The sequence below is a fragment of the Xenopus laevis genome, chromosome 6S (assembly GCF_017654675.1).
Source record: "Xenopus laevis strain J_2021 chromosome 6S, Xenopus_laevis_v10.1, whole genome shotgun sequence".
Lineage (NCBI taxonomy): Eukaryota > Metazoa > Chordata > Amphibia > Anura > Pipidae > Xenopus > Xenopus laevis.
Genome location: NC_054382.1, coordinates 98,276,590 through 98,294,283, shown reverse-complemented (window position 1 = coordinate 98,294,283; position 17,694 = coordinate 98,276,590). Strand labels below are relative to the sequence as shown.

Below are 17,694 nucleotides of genomic sequence, written 5' to 3'. Positions count from 1 at the left end.
AGTATTACAATATTTGTAATATATTGTTTTTATTTATCCGGGAGCTCATAGACGGAGCTTTTACAAGTGCATATTGTTTTTTAGTCGCTATTGATGGTGCTGTTTATAATTGCTATTGCAACTCCTCATATAGAAAACTGCTGCTAAGGCAGATAACAACTGCTGTTACTGGAAGATCAATAAGATGGTGTGGAAAAGAACTTACAGAGGGAAACACAAAGAACATAGATTTGTGGGCGCTGGGATCCAATACTGCAAAATGCTTCACCCAATGCAGGGAGGAGACATTTATCAGGGTACAAGAATGTGCTGCAACTGAGACACATTATTATTCCAGGTACATTATCAGTGGGTATTTAAAAGGCTCTGGCAACTTTCATAAAAGTACATACACATTAGCTGCAAATTCATTATTCAGATAGTTTTGAAATATTGATAGCAATTTCCCATTATTTTAGGCAAATGATTCTTCATTTTTGTAAAGATTTCCTCTTTCTCTGTTATAAGAAAACTTTACCTTGTATTTGATATTTATTTGTAAATTATTTGTAAATTATTTTTTTTGTATTTGTATTTTTTATGTTTTAAATGATTGTTAGACTTACGGTATGGAGCTCCATATTACAGAAAGATTCCTTACCCAGAAAACTCTATCTCTCAGGCATTTCCTATAATCCTAGGGTGCAAAGAAACGTTCACTAGATTCTACATCTGTATATATAAATATGTATATTTGGTAAGGACCAGCATGCATTCTCTTGCATTGGATTATCAACAACAAAATCTCTTTAATGCACAGACCACTTGTGGAAGTATATAGTATATACTATACAATATTTGGTGGAGTCATTCACTTCTGTTCTTCATGGGTAGCCGCTCACCTGATCTACACCCAATGTATAATCACTTTCCATTTAAGGACAAGACTAGTGAAAATAAGAGGAGGATGCCAGTTGTCCAGACACCCCACAGTAATAATGCACAATCCTGTTGTATATTTCTATCCATATTCAGCCGCATCCTAATGGTCCCTTTAAGTACTCTAGGATAATCTGTACACACAGTAGCAGTGGTGTAACTAGATGTTACTGGGCCCCACAGCAAATTCAATTTAGGGCCCCAAAACATTTGCAGTGTTGGACTGGCCCACCGGGATACCAGGAAAACTCCCGGTGGGCCAAGGTGTCAGTGGGCCCTCCTGCTTCTAAATATTTGGCTTATTTCATGGCCATTCCCTTTTTCTATGTGAATAAAGAGGCTAAATAGATGGAATAATATGTTATAGTATGGAAAGAAAAGAGAATAGGAGAATAGAGGTTGACTAAGGAAAGGAAGAAAATAATACTTAGAGTGGGCCCCTGGTCTAAAGGTGTTTGGGTGGGCCCCTGGTCTAAGGGTTTTTGGTGGGCCCCTGGTGTCCCAGTCCGACACTGAACATTTGTAAGTTGACCTTTCCTACCAAGATATATTTAAAATTGTTCATTAATTAGGCCTTACTGGGCCCTCTTGCTCCCCCTCAAAACATCAGGGTCTGCTTCCTCTGTATTTACCTCCCTGCACAGTATAATAAAGTTTTATGGACTTGAACAGCCAAAAGGGACCATTGTAAAGCGGCTTAACAAAACTTTGACTGTGATAGGAATATTCTGGGTCAGCAGTGTGTTTTTCAGCAAATAATAGTACAGGGTCCAGGGCTGGCATAATCACTGCGGAATACCTGAGAAATAAGCCCTTCATACTTAACTAAATATAATTCTATCTGGGGCTAGGGATCCTGTCTAGAGGTCCAAGGCAAAGTACTTTTCTGTTCTACTCACACCTATTTCAGTTAATAGTAATAATAATGTATGTGTGGTTAATTTACATATTTCAAATATGCTCACAATCAAGACTGCACAATATCTAATCATATTTACTAAATCCATATTTACTTGCCATGCTTGATTGTTTAGAATAAAATGAATTATTTACAGTATATATCAGCTCTTTGTTTGTCAATTTTTAATCCCACTTTCCGCTGATAAGTTGAAATATAAGGCAGTATTTGTCCTTGCTTGGTTGAAGTTTACAGCTTTTTCCCTTGACTGGTTGGAGTATAAGCCATTTCTTTTGTCTATGTGGCTTTCTACTAATATTCATTTGACCTGCTGGTTGCCAGAAAAAGAATGTCTCAGTGTGTGACACCAATCCTTAAATTGTTCAGTCTTGTGTAGCGTGTAACTGGCATGACTGACAAGGTGACTGATTCATTTGGATCCAGAATAGAGTCCATATTAAAAGGAAGATTCTAATTATCATCACATCACTCTCTGCTGATTTCTTTGTACCGTAAAGTACTCTTGCTTTGTACTGCAATCATTTATTTTGAAATGTGTCAGAAAAGTTTCTAACATTTGTCATTATAACTCACAGCACACCACCTTCCCAGCTGCATTTGACTGGGTGCTGAAGGGAAAGCAGGAGGATAAAGGATTTTTCAAAAGTGTCAGTCTCTGCTTAATGGGGCTGACCTCTCATTAAAGAATAATTCATCTGAAAAATAATTATTGTACAAGGAAGTCCTATCCAATCATTTATATTTGTCTTTACTTTCCATGGCTTCTGTATTAATAGCCTCTCTATTCTGTGTCTCATGAACAAGAGATTTAAGGTTCAAATAAACTTTACATATGACATTAATGAGGCATTGAGTCCAGAAAGTAAAGGATCACCCGTGCCCCACATGTGTGAACTTTACTAGTGAGAACTTTTTTTTTTCTGTGAGGATGGATATCTGTCACAATTCGGCTGAAAATACTGCAAATACTGCTGATAGAATATTTATATTTTCTCTCTTAGCGGAGGTAGAATTCATATGTAAACAGTCTGTTTGACTACGTGCAGTGGCTGCTCTCATATTAGCTCTCTATGAACCCTGCCAACAACATATTATATTTGTTGGACAGAGACCCCTTGCATATGGAAATAAGAGATTCTTTGCAACTGGTTCTGTAAACACTAGTTGGGATTAAGAACAAAGGAGCCTCTGACAAGAAAGGAAAGTTGGGATCCCATCTTGGGGAAATACATATGTTAGAGATGTTCTGTTTATAACTTTAAACAATTTGGAATCAGGAGCACTCCCTATATATAGAGTAGCTTTTCCTTCTGGTGGTGTGACTCCCTGACATATGGCCTTGTCAACCAGTGTAGTTCATGTAGAAAAAAAAGAGGTCAGCACACACCAAAATTCACTGCTTTGATAGCTTTATTGTACCATACCAAGTAGATGGTACATTAGACTATATGTCCCTGCTGAAAATATTTATCAATGTTTAGAAAATATGATAGGTCCTCATACTTTTTAGCTACATTTTCTCCCGAAGGACCACTCTGATGCTGGAGACTATAAGAACGGCATCCTCTGAGCTAACCTTCAACTGCTCTGAACACTTAAATAGTGATGGGTGAATTTGGGCGAAAAATTTGCAAAACTGCACCGGCGTCTCATTTTTGATGGCAGCGTCCGTTTTTGAGAATTTTTTTTTGACGCTGGCGAATTTTCATGCCCGTTTCGCGAATTTATTCACTGGCGACGAATCACACAAATTCGCCACAAATTTGCGCCTGCTGAATAAATTCGCCCATCACTAGACTTAAACAAGGATGCTTCATACTAAAGAGTTGTTTTCATGCAATATACAGTATCTTATACAGTACCTGCTTTAGTTCTATAAATGAATATTAGTCTTTAGAAGAGATAATATCTCTTTAGTTTGTCCAGAAGGAAAGGGAAACGTTTGTCTCTGTACTTCTCACTGCCGTTCTTTCAGATCAGGGAGTTTAAGGTACCAGACAATATTAGGAATTCATCTTTTCTCTCTAGGTACAGTAGTTGTTAAATCATGAGAACTACAATGTGTCTCATTCACAAGAGATTCATAAATCTGCATTTAGGAGAAACCCATCTAGTGGAGATGTCTGGTATTGTATTACAATTTTTTTTATTGGCTCAACATTCAGTGCTGATGTATAGACATAAGTCTATATAAATGTTGTTTTTGCTTGACTAAACTGTGGAGTATAATCCATCAAGAGAAATGGAAAATGTGAAACATCCCTGTTTTCTTGTTCCTGTTTTAAATGGTAAAATCATTAAAACTTTGGGGGATGAAAGAAATCCCTATATGCAATGTTTGCATAGCCTGGCTGAATATATAATGAACATGCATCTGCTGATTATATAAATAGGCACCATTACTTCAATGCCTAGCCGCCCACATATAGGCCAACTTTTAGGGTGCCTAACCAATGGGCTAGTGGATGCTAAATGAGCTATACTGAGCAAAATGCATTACAGCGCTCTGCCTCCATGAGGCCACATAAAATGGTTTGTCTCTTTTTAATATTTTGATTTATTTATCCTTATTGTATAACTGACTAGAAGCTTTAATAAATGGTAAGGTCCCAATTTTTATTCGATTCCTATATTTAAATTAAAGAGGTTGTTCACCATTCAAAAACTTTTTTTCAGTTCAGTTGTTGTTTTTAAGCGCTTTTTTATTTTTGACTGTTTTTCCAAAAATTAAGTTTAAAAGAACAGTTTAGTGTACAAATATAAACTGGCTTAATATGTGCAAATTTTTTTTAATATAGTTAGTTAGTTAAAAATGTTATGTATAAAGACTGGAGTGACTTAGGGGCAGATTTACTAAGCTCGAGTGATGGTTCGAATTTCAAAAAGTTCGAATTTCAAAGTAAATTTTTGGGTACTTAGACCATTGAATAGGCTATATTCGACCATTCGACTTTGATTCAAATGATTTGAAGTAAAAATCGTTAGACCATTCGATAATCGAAGTACTGTCTCTTTAAAAAAAACTTCGACTTCATACTTTGCCAAATTAAAGCTACCGAACTGCAATGTTAGCCTATTGGGACCTTCCAGAGCACTTTTCTAAGTTTTTTTTGGTCGAATAGAAATCCTTCGATCGATCGCTAAAGAACGATTTTTATTCGACCGCAGGATTGCCAAATTTGTTGAAAAATCGTTGAATTTGATATTCGAATTCGAAGTTTTTTAATTCGATGGTCGAATTTCGATGTTTTTTGTACTTGGAACTCCGAACCTTGATAAATCTGCTCCTTAATGTCTCACATAATAGCCAGAACACAACTTCCTGCTTTTCAGCTCTCTAACTCTCAGTTAGTCAGCGACTTTAAGGGGGCCACATGGGACATAATTTTTGAGTGAATTTGCTTTTGATCCTTAGCATTCAGCTCAAATGCAAAAGTAAACAGTTATGACCCATGTGATGAGAAACTTGCCTCAAATGGCAGCAGCCCACAAGATACCAGGGGCGGCAAAAAAAGCTGTTCTTGGTAACTTTAGGAGCTGAAATTCCAGTTCTGAAAATGTTAATTTTTTTTTACATTTTTATTTTTAAGCGGGAACAATGTTCCTGTTACAGGTGTCCTGCATTAGTTAATACATTTCTCAGCAACCTTTAAAAGAACAATAACACCAAAAAATGAAAGTTTTAAAGTAATCACAATATAATGTACTGTTGCCCTGCCCTGGCAAAAAATGGTTTGTTTGATTCAGCAGCTTGTTTATATAAACTTTAGTAGTCTTTCTGAAGCAAACACAGCAGTTTTACCAGTGCAGGGCAACAGTACATACAGTATCTATTCATTCTATAACACTTTCATTTTTTGATATTACTGTTTCTTAAATGAAACTCAGGGATTCTGCTCAGGGATTGTCATTTGAGCCCATGACTAAGCACCCTAAAAAGTGCGAAACACGTAGGGTGGATGGAGATGCAAATATATTTTTAATTTTTCTACTAATAAAAATATCTTGTGGATCCATTTGAGTGCCGGACAGCTCTGCTTCCTTATCTTTTGCTGGGGGTCTGGGGCTGGTGCACCCGGACCACTTTCACTGTATGGTGAGTTACTTTACATTTAATTCTGGAGCACCTTGTTCTCCTCTACACATTTGAATTCTGCTCAGCTAGGCCAACGATAAGAAATTAATAATTTAATGTATTCATTTAGCACAGTTTACAGAGTTGGTGACCCCCCTCATGGAGCTGCCTTAGAAAGACATAAGTTAAAAAATTAAAATTTACACGTCAATATTAGGAAAACCATCACAAATAGAAAGTACATTTAAAAAAAGGCTTTATTTTTGATGAGCTATCTGAAAACAACTTTTTATTTTAAGTTAGATATAATTTAATGAGGGGCGAAACAGGAACATTTCAGTAAAATTGAAAGGCATGTCCCCTGTTGTCTGTAATCTGCAAGGATGGTGTAGAAATTGTATAAATAACAGGACAGGAAAGCTGATGTTTTTCCAAGCCATTATAATGTTGCAGGCCTTCTTTATAGACTCTCACATAAGTTTGAGGAAAGCCAACTAAGGGAGCTCAAAGCAAATGAGGAGGAAATTTTGTTTAGAGCTTATTTGCTTCTTATTTTTTTTTCTTCAAGCGTTTTCCTTTTTTTGGGAAGTCAGAATGCCCTAAGTCACCTGTCATCTCTCTGACTATGGCAGATACAGGTATATGAGACTGCAATTTACACCACGAAATGCACTGGTTTATATCAGCAGCTGCTGAATAGCCGGTAAGATAAAAGTTATATACAGTATCTTTACTATGTCAGGGAAAATAGAAAGATTTACCAGGACAAAGAAAAGTCAGAAAGAAAGGTGTTTTGCTGGAAAATAAAGACTTGCAATATAAAATCTTGCCTGGCAAACACAAATTTGGGGCAAATTTACTGAACATTACCTCTATCGCCAGACTTGCCTTCGCCACCTCAGACCAGGCAAAGTGCAATAGAGAAGATAGGACTTGGTCCAAAAAAAGTTGACATATTTTCTAAGTCCCTTTCCTTTCTAAAAGGTGATAGGCTGAAAAAGATTGTACATTTTCTTTTGGATACCCTCCTCCCCCCTACATTTCCTTACATATGGAACATTTAGGGGCTGATTCACTAAGGGTCGAATATCGAGGGTTAATTAACCCTCGATATTCGACTAGGAATTAAAATCCTTCGACTTCGAATCGGCCCCTAACTATACACTGGGCTCATGTGTAGGGCAATATAACAACTCTATTTTCTTTATTAAGGTTCCCTGGACTTGTGTAGTGTAATGTATTTGCTGCAACATATACGTCCATTGAAATGTAACTTTCCGCCATATGCAAATGATCTAACGCTAGGGCAACGTCGATATGCCTGCCATAGTAATGCTAGCGCAACTTCATAAGCGTTCGGCGCCGAAACTTCACAACTAAGTGAATTAGTGTTGTCTGTGCGAAGTTGCACCTGGTGAAGTGTGGCGAAGGCGGCAAAGCTGTCGCTGGCGAATTTTCACCCGTTAGTGAATTTCCCCCAAAGGACTGCTTGATGATATTTGCAGCTGTTACTGCTGCTCTATACTGAAAAAAATGGAGGGATAGAATTTGGTTATAAAGATTATTTTGTTGAATAAATACAGAAACTTTAAAAATATTTTCTAGTACTTCACTTCAGCATTTATTTATATAAAAAAAAAAAAAGGTGCCTTATTGCGGTTAGTGACTATACGTCACGGCTCAGTAGCACCAGCAGGCCAGTTGATCCTTGCAATATTTTCACCTTATGGTTCTTCACTCAGTAAAGCCTTACACATTTCAAGAAGATAGTTTTTAAAGTCCTTATTTTGAATCCTCTGCTCAGGCAGAACTTATTGAATTCTATTTTTATTTCTTTAAGAGTTTTGGGATAGAGCAATTTAGTTTTGTAACAATAAAGCTAACAAAACCTAGTTTTGTAACAATAAACCTTGGTAATAGCATATTTAAACTATTGATTAGATACCCTATTGTAGGAAAATTGTACTTCCGATTGTAGATAGGTAGATATGCCTTTATTTACTGTGTTTTAACAACTGGGTGTTTCACTAAAGAGACTGTTTACTCTCCTCTTCTATCATTGAACAGTTTTGTGTATAGGACTAAGGGTGGTTTGGGTGTTATCATTTATTATTAAATAGATTTTCTAGAACCAGGACTGAAAGAAGCAGGTGTTTGCCTTTGCCTGGCCTTACATTATATACTTACATATGTCTAAAAAGGCTTTAATAATATGTATGTGTTACTAGGCTTATCAATACGGTATGTCAACTTGGCAAACAACTAATGGAATAGAATGCAAAGGGAACATTTGAACTTCATCTTTGCAGGAAGACTAAATACTGACAGAGATATTGGCACTAGTTTTTCTGACTCCAATTGCTGAGATAATGGCTGAATCCCCGTGAGACCTCCCTGCTGGGCCTGTATGGAGCTGTAACAACCACTGAGGGCAACCTTTGCCAGATAGCTGAACTCACCAGACACTTGTAGTCCACAAAGCTGCTTTATTTGAGGTGGATAAACAATGTAGCAGTGGATGTATAAGTGCTGCAGGTCAAAAAGAATATTTCCTTCCTAACCTCTGAGCTGTAGCTCCTCACTCATGGAAGGCAGGAACACAAGAGGATGATGGGAGGAACTGACATCACACATAAGGAAGGAATAGGAGGAGGGTTTACAAACAAGGAAATACAGAGCTTGCAATACAGCCTTGGTCAGCAGGTGGCAGCATAACAATGGGTATGCATATAAACATAAGCAATTAAACATATATATTTTAACCCTGATAACTTTAACTGCTGAGGCAGCACACTCCCCGTCTGGTATTTTTAGATACCACTATATTATAATAAACATAACGACAGTTATGAAAATGCAAAATAAACATGGAGAAGTTTTGCTTGAAGATCTTTCCTGTGATCTGAAAAACAAAGAGCAAAACAGGAATGCAATGCAATAAACATGGCATTGTAAAATAACCCAATGTCCTTAGTAGGTTCTCCTGTTAAAATCCGTGGGAGTCTCTGTTTTAAGAACTGATGAAGCAAATCAGAGTTCAATCCCAAAGGGTAAAATGAGTAGAAGTTAAGTGATGGGCCGATTGAAAGTCTTTGTGGCACCATCCTTAGCAATTTTCGTGACAAGGGTTGAAACTTCAGGATGAATCTCAAAGTCTCTGTCTGGATCCAAGAGACCGAAGGTATCTGCAGAAGTTGTAGATTCTGAGTGATCCTTGAGGTAGGCCACAACTGCTATGGCCTCAGTAGATGCATCTGAGAAAACATGGCTCTCTCTCTCCTGGTTGGCAGCAAGAGAATTTGAAGTATAGCACCTAGGTATGTGAAGCTCTTCCAGGGCCTTTAAAGAATGCTTCCATGACTCCCATTTTGATTGCTTATCAGTTGGTAAGGGAGTGTCCCAGTCCTTAACAGTCTCTGATAGCCGTCTTAGCAAGGATTTACCTTGTATGGTGATGGGTGCTACAAACCCCAGTGGGTCATACAGGCTGTTCACTATTGATAAGACACCACGTCTGGTAAATGGCTTATCTGCCACGGTAACCTGGAAGCCAAATGTGTCATGGAATAAGTCCCATCTTAAGCCAAGGCTTCTCTGAATGGGTGGCTCATCTGTTCCCAAATTTAAGTCTTTAAATTCTGTGGCATGATCATCAGAATGGAAGGCTTTCATTACAGCTGTACTGTTTGAAGCAATCTTGTGGAGTCTGAGGTTAGCCTCAGAAAGCATACATTGTGTCCTTCTGAGTAAGTCAATAGCCTCTTGGTCTGTTGGTAAAGATTTAAGGCCGTCATCCACGTAGAAGTCTCTCTCCACAAAGTGTTGAGCATCTGCACCATACTCGCATTTACCTTCACGAGCAGTCCTTCTTAGACCATATGTAGCAACAGCAGGTGATGGACTGTTACCGAAGACATGCACTTTCATGCGGTATTCCATTACTTCGCTGTTGATGTCATTGTTACGGTGCCAGAGGAATCTGAGAAAGTTTCTGTGGTCCTCTCGTACGATAAAACAATGGAACATCTGCTGGATATCGGCTGTGATTGCAACTGGCTCCCTTCTGAACCTCATAAGTACTCCTACAAGGTTGTTAGTTAGGTTGGGACCAGTGAGAAGAACATCATTGAGAGAAGTACCTTGATATTTGGCACTGGAGTCGAATACCACCCTGATTTGTTTTGGTTTGCGTGGGTGATACACGCCAAAGGAAGGTAGGTACCAGCATTCATCGTGTTCTTGTAGTGGTGGGGCTGGTTCAGCATGATCATTGTCAAATATTTTCTTCATAAAGGCAATAAAATGTTCTTTCATTTCAGGCTTGCTTTTAAAGGTTCTCTGCAATGAGGCAAATCTGGACATGGCTTGCTCATGATTGTTTGGAAGTTTGATTCTTGTAGAGCGGAATGGCAAGGGTGCAACCCAACTGTTAGAGTTGTCTTTAAAGAATTCAGTGTCCATAATTTTTATGAACTCCTTGTCCTCAATGGAAGGTGCAATTTTGTTATCATCACTTGTAGTATGAAACACTGTATCCCCAAAGTTGTCATCACAGAAGATGGGAGTGACACTGGATACTGGGATCATATACTTAGGATTCTCCTTTACCTCAAAATGATGTGGGCATGGTGTGAAGTGAGTTGCTTGTCCACTTTGCAATACATGAGTTTTAAAGGAGTCAACTTCAGATGGCCTGTGCATTTTGTCTAGACAAACATCGCCCACTATTACCCAGCCTAGGTCAAGTCTTTGCGCATAGGGAGCATCATGAGGACCATTGCACTGTTGCCGTACCTTATGGACTCTAAGAATGTCTCTTCCCAACAAGAGCAGGATTTCAGCATCCTTTTCAATGGCAGGAATCTGACTGGCGAGGTGCCTTAAGTGGGGTTGGTGGCATGCAGCTTCTGGTGTGGGAATCTCTTCCCTGTTATTAGGTATCTCATCACATTCAATTAGTGTAGGTAAAGGCAGATGAATGTTACCTTTAATTGAGGAGATAATGTACCCAGTAGCCCTCCTGCCCAGAGTCTCTATATGACCAGCACAGGTATTGAGTGTATAGGGTTCTGCATCTCCCTTGATGTTGAAAATCTCAAAGAACTGCGGTCTTGCCAAAGATCTGTTGCTTTGGTCATCAAGCATAGCATAAGTCTTTATTGCTTTCTCTGGTCGACCTTCAGGATATACCCGGACTAGGCATACCTTGGCACAGCATTTGGGACTATAGCCTTCTCCACAGACTTCGGTACATGAAGTTGAAATCTTTGTTGAAGCAGGAACACATCCTTGTTCCTCCCCGCCATGATTTGAGATGGGGGTTGGAGACTGTGGACTATCAGGAAGAGGTGTTGGATGCATTGCCGCAATATGCTTGTCACTGCTGCACTCAGTGCACTTAATAACAGTCTTGCAATCCTTAGCAAAATGATCTGAGGAGGCACAGCACTTATAGCAGACCCCAAACTTCTGGAGAAGCTCCTTGCGCTCCTCTAAAGACCTTGCCCTGAACCCACGACATTTCTTAAGTGGATGTGGTTTCCTGTGAATTGGACACTGACGGTTAGGATCCTCGGTTTTCCCAGCAGAAGTTTTGTCAGCTAAAGAATTTGTAGCAGGAGGGATGTCTGTCTTTCTCACAGACACAGTGCCACGCAAGTCTCTGTGTTTAGTAGCTGTGTTGTCATGCCGTGCAGATGATGAGGCAGAAAGGTTGGGTTCACTAAAGCTGAAGCTTGGATCATTTTTGACCCAGGCATAGTCGCTGATGAATTTGCAGAAGTATGAAAATGGAGGGAAGGATACATTATATTGTTTCTTGTACTTTGAGCCCACTGTGGCCCACTTCTCTTGCAGCCCATATGGTAGCTTCAATACTACTGGGTTCACCCCATGAGCAGTATCCAAGTAGCTGAGTCCTGAGAGACGAGGGTCTGCCTTAGCTAACTCCAGCTCCATCAGAAGGTCACTGAGTTCTTGCAGCTTGTGATTGTCTTTGTTGGTTATTTTTGGGAAAGATTGTAGTCTCTTAAACAAGGCACTTTCTATGGCTTCAGAGCTACCATAGGTTTGTTCAAGTCTTCCCCAAGCAGCAGCAAGACCTGCATCTGGGTAGTCAACATGCACAGCTCTTAGTCTCTTAACACGATCTGCAGACTCTGGACCTAGCCATTTGATGAGTAAATCAAGTTCCTCTTTGGCTGTGAGGTTGAGGTCAGCAATTGCAGCTTTAAACGTAGATCTCCAGGCTCTATAATTCTCAGGACAGCCATCAAACCTTGAGAGACTAACGTTAATGAGCTCACGACGTATCATATACCTGGCAAAGTCAGACAGGTCTGATCTCTCACTCTTTGGTGCCTGGGTAACTTGTGGAACCTGGGGGTTGTATAAGATTCCCGGTGTATAAAGGTGAGATGAACCAGGATAAAATGAAGTGGCGTAAGCATTCAGCAGTGGTTTGGTCTCTAAGGCACTTGCTGGCTCTAGTTTAAACTGAGGTTTGTCACTGGAATTCACCTGAGAGATGGTAGGGGGTATCATCTCATGCTGAGTGACTACGTCTGTGTAGTTGGTCTGTCGCTGTGTCAGCAGTGGCAGCTCCATGGTTTGGGTACTGTAAGGAACAGCAGTGTTAGTAGTAACAGGTAAAAGAGGCTGACCTGTGTTATGAGTTGCAGGAGTTATCCTTGGATTTTGTAAGATTGATTGGTTGTCATTAGATGAGTCCTGGTTTAGTACATATTTACTTGTGCGTTCAACAGGATCTTCAGACTCTGCTGGGATAGGGCAGTCTGGTTCATGCCATTCTCCCAGTGCTTGCTCAAAGACCTTTAACCTTGCAATAGCTGCTGCTTTTTCCTTTTCCATTTGAAGAATTTCTAATTCGGCTTCCATTTCTGCCCTTTTTCGTGCAGCTTCTGCTTGCTTTCTTGCAACTTCTGCTGCTGCCTCTGATTGCTGGCGTGCAGCTTCTGCCGCTGCTTCTGCTTGGTGGCGTGCAACTTCTGCTTGCTGCTTTGCAACTTCTGCTGCTGCCTCTGATTGCTGGCGTGCAACTTCTGCTTGCTGCTTTGCAACTTCTGCTTTAAGTTTAACCTCTCTTTTAGCATAGGAAATTTGCACCTTAACTGCTTCTGCATTAGCACGGGCTTCTATAAGCTTGTCACTTAGTGTGGATTTCCTAGAATGAGAGGTCTTGGAAGATCTTGATGTGAGCCGTGATGATGTGGATCTGTGAGACCTAGTCTCTTGCAGGTGTGTAATCTTGAGCTCTGCCTTATCCTTAGTGCTTTGCACCAAAAGGACTCTTTCTTGGTCTAAGGCTTCGGATCTGGTTAGCTCTGCTGAGGATTCCTCTATATTAGTGTCCTTTAAGAAGGTAGTATATTTAGCAGACAGCCGCTGATAACGTTCATAGTTAGCAGATAAGCGATTTATACAGTCTCTTAAATCGGCTGCGTCATTGTTAGAATGTGAAAGAACAGACATGCATTGCACAGTTCTATCCCATAGTTCTGATAAATTGCTTGAAAACTCATCCCTTGTAATCTCATAATTTTCTCTGGATTTTTGAGATGGTTTTATTATGCGCTTGGGCCTGACGCTTTGCTCTGCAGTATATATGGGGTTTTCTCCCTGGATGTCTGTGAGCTCTGGTGCATGGTGCACTTGCTTAGCTTCAGTTGAAAATGAATGCACAGAGCCTTGCTGAGACATTTTGCACTTTTGCTGAAAATGGTTACTGTCTCTTTAAGAAAGTTACAGCAGTGGCAGGAGTGTGGGGCAAACTGCAGCAGTGTTATAGCAGGACCCTGAGAGCAGTATATACAGCAGCTTGAGCAGCACAATAACACAATCCAATTGCATAAAACAGTCCTGAACATTCACTGGGAACAGCATGTGCTTGTAGAACCATGTGCTTGCAGGGAGTTGTTAGACTGCATTAATCTTGGCTGCAGATTGAATATAAATGACTTGCCAGTGAGTGGAGACTTGATGGAACATACAGTGTGACATCAGGTTATAGAATTACTATTCTTTTTGACTTTTCTGACTCCAATTGCTGAGATAATGGCTGAATCCCCGTGAGACCTCCCTGCTGGGCCTGTATGGAGCTGTAACAACCACTGAGGGCAACCTTTGCCAGATAGCTGAACTCACCAGACACTTGTAGTCCACAAAGCTGCTTTATTTGAGGTGGATAAACAATGTAGCAGTGGATGTATAAGTGCTGCAGGTCAAAAAGAATATTTCCTTCCTAACCTCTGAGCTGTAGCTCCTCACTCATGGAAGGCAGGAACACAAGAGGATGATGGGAGGAACTGACATCACACATAAGGAAGGAATAGGAGGAGGGTTTACAAACAAGGAAATACAGAGCTTGCAATACAGCCTTGGTCAGCAGGTGGCAGCATAACAATGGGTATGCATATAAACATAAGCAATTAAACATATATATTTTAACCCTGATAACTTTAACTGCTGAGGCAGCACACTAGTAATATTTCAAAAATATGAAAAAGCAAACTGGATTTTGGGATATTTGTCTCTAGTGAATTTTGTGGAGGAATCTATCATTATTTGCTTTCACCGTCCTGCCATAAACGTGTTATTCACCAGGTCACAAATCAAGCAGCACTTAATGGAAAACTATACCCCTCAAACAATGTAGGTCTCTATAAAAAGATATTGCATAAAACAGCTCATATGTAAACCCTGCTTCATGTAAATAAACCATTTTCATAATAATATACTTTTTTAGTACTGTGTGCCATTGGGTAATCATAAATAGAAAACTTCCACTTTAAAAAATTAGGGCCTCACCCTGGGATCGGACGATTCACAGTGCACACAAACTATACATGTTAGGTCACATGAGCCAATAAACAGACAGAGTTCTGTCTTTTGCTTCCACACTTCTTCCTGTTACAGTTAGAGTTGTAGTATTTCTGGTCAGGTGATCTCTGAGGCAGCACACAGACCATCATGAAATGGTGGTTCAAGGCAAGAGATGTAAAAGGGCAATATTTACTTAAATAGATATCCAGTTTGGTAAGATTTTTAATATGCCATTTAATTTGATATAAACTAGATTTTTCTCCAGTATTCATTTTGGGGGTATAGTTTTACTTTGATCTTTTTAGGCCAGATGTGTTCAACCTGTGGCCCAAGGATGGATATGAATGCGGCCCAGCTTGAAACGCTCAATTCCCAAGGAAACGTCATAATAATGTAATAATAAGTCTTTTTAATGTCCAGGTGTCCCATATTCCAGTGTATAGCTCCATCTGGTTATCCAACTGTTATTATAGTTCTTTTCTGTGTATTTTCTTTACTTTTACAAATCAAAAGTGTTTGTGTATTTCATGTGTGGCCCCAGGGAAGCCAAAAGGTTGGACACCCCTGTTTTAGGCCAACTATGCACTAAGACAAATTGTGCTATTCCATTCATTTAGTCAGATCATAAAATGGGCCTATTGACGCCCCTTGGGGAACAGACAAAGCAGATAGATTTCTCAATGGGATGTTAAAACCTTTTCAATAACTATCTTGACTGTTTTTGTTGAAAATTTGTGTAGGCAGGCCTAGATTTATGTTAGCAAAGATATATGGGTTATATATATGGGATATATAGTCTTGCTATCTTCAGGCATGTGCATATTAGATGCTATCACCAGATTCCTATCCTATTTATGAATATTTATGAATACTAGTGTGCTAGTTTATTAATTTCTTAAATTACATGAACCCTCACATACCAATGTAGCCATGCATGGGTCAGTACTGTTTCAGATTATTTGAATATAACAAAAACCCACTGCTTCAGCTTAATATCCAGACTAAAAAAGCTGGGTACAACAGACCTAACTACAAACAGTGCAGTTAATCATCTATTAACTGAAAGAGCTGCAAACCCAACCCTCAAACCCGCACTTCAGTTTATTTTCTAATACATTTCTTATACATTTCTTATAATTTTTTATAATGGAAGCACTCTGGCTAGGTTACAATACATAATAGGATCTGTTTTTTTGGAATTTATGGAACCTGGGGCTTTCTGGTTAAGCAATCTTTCCATCATTTGGATCACCATTTAAACATTAAATAAATAGTATTTTTATGCCATCAATATGGATTCATGCAGTTTAATTAATATATCGTAATAGAAGGCACTGTTTCATTATTACAGAGAAAAAGGAAATACTTTTTAAAAATCTTGTTATCTTAAAAGGGACTCTATGGGAGATGGACTAATGGTAATTCTGATCTTTCTGAATGCCAGATTTCTGTAAAATGGATCCCATTCCTGCATATGATTATTCCGTTATATGTCATGTCACTAGATTATGATTTGTTAATTCATCTATTAACTGAGTTCAACTATCAATCCTTAAAGACAGCTTTCTGTAAATTCCATTTTAAATGTTTTCCTATACAGGTATGGGACCTATTATCCAGTATGCTTGGGACCTGGGGCTTTCCGGATAATGGGTCTTTCCTTAATTTGGATCTTCCCACCTTAAGTCTACTAGAAAATCATGTAAACATTAAATAAACCCAACAGGCTGGTTCTGCTTCCAATAAGGATTAATTACATCTTTGTTGGGATCAAGTACAAGGCACTGTTTTATGATTTTTTGGATTATTTGATTATAATGGAGTCTATGGGAGACGGCCTTTCCGTAATTTGGAAACTTTCTGGATAATGGGTTTCCAGATAACGGATCCCATACCGGTATATGTTTTGCAACCACTGTTTGAGAAATCCCTTTAAACTCGTTTAAGCATCTGCTGAAGAAGTATATTTAAAACAGATTTATCCAGTCACCATAGTACTGTTTTATATTTGCATTACTTCTTAAAATATGTATTTCTGATTAATTTGGTTTTCATCTTTTCTATGTGACTTCACTAAATACTTCTCCTGGGAGAGTATAGTTATGTATAAACAATTGGTTGGCTGGGTATTTTCCATAGAGATGCACTGAGAGGGAGGCTCAGGAGTTTTGACATTATCAGGCTGTTTTATTGTTCAGCACATTGAAATAACATGATTGCCTGAAATGCAAATGTAAAAGCAACACAGCCATTTTTTTTTAAAGAAATGTCCACAATACTGTACAAAGCGACTCAAGATTGACAAGCACTAGTATTGACATTTGTCCTTTAAGCCCAAATTCCTTGATAACTCGTGGGAACTGGATAATATCTTTTATTCATTTTATGGGCTCCACCATCTGTAGGCTTCAGAGTCACTGGCTTGGTTCTTATGATTTATTGCAGTTTGACAAGTTATGAAGTGCTCATAATTTATCACGATCATTACAGCTGTAATGTAATGAAGGAAGCTTCACACACACAATGCAATGTGTAACCCCTAGGACTTGACATTAAGAGAACAGCTAGGGAAAAAAAATATTTGATCCAGTGTGTATCTAAATGTATGTTTTGGCTTGTGCCATAAGTCCAGTGCTCTCAGCTTACAGGTGTCTGCTTTGTTAGTTCCTGCAGCAGACCAGGCCACACCTGAATGATAAGGTTTTCCATATAAGGAATGTTTCTTTAATTTGGATCTTTATACCTTAAGTATATTTAAAATAATAAAAATAATACATAAATCCAATAGGATTGTGTTGCCTCCAACAATAATGAATCTTATTTAGCATCAAGTACAAGGTACTGTTTTATAATTGCAGAAAAAATTATTTTTACAAATTTGAGTTATTTTATTATAATGAAGCCTATTAATTCTGAGCTTTCTGGATAATGGGGTTCCTTA

General features: G+C 38.8%; 1 protein-coding gene across 1 annotated transcript in view; it reads left to right on the top strand.

The window, feature by feature from the left end:
• Positions 1-17,694, top strand: part of nol4.S (nucleolar protein 4 S homeolog) — a 171,435-nt gene that overhangs the window by 68,728 nt on the left and 85,013 nt on the right. The gene's annotated exons all lie outside the window — the stretch shown is intronic.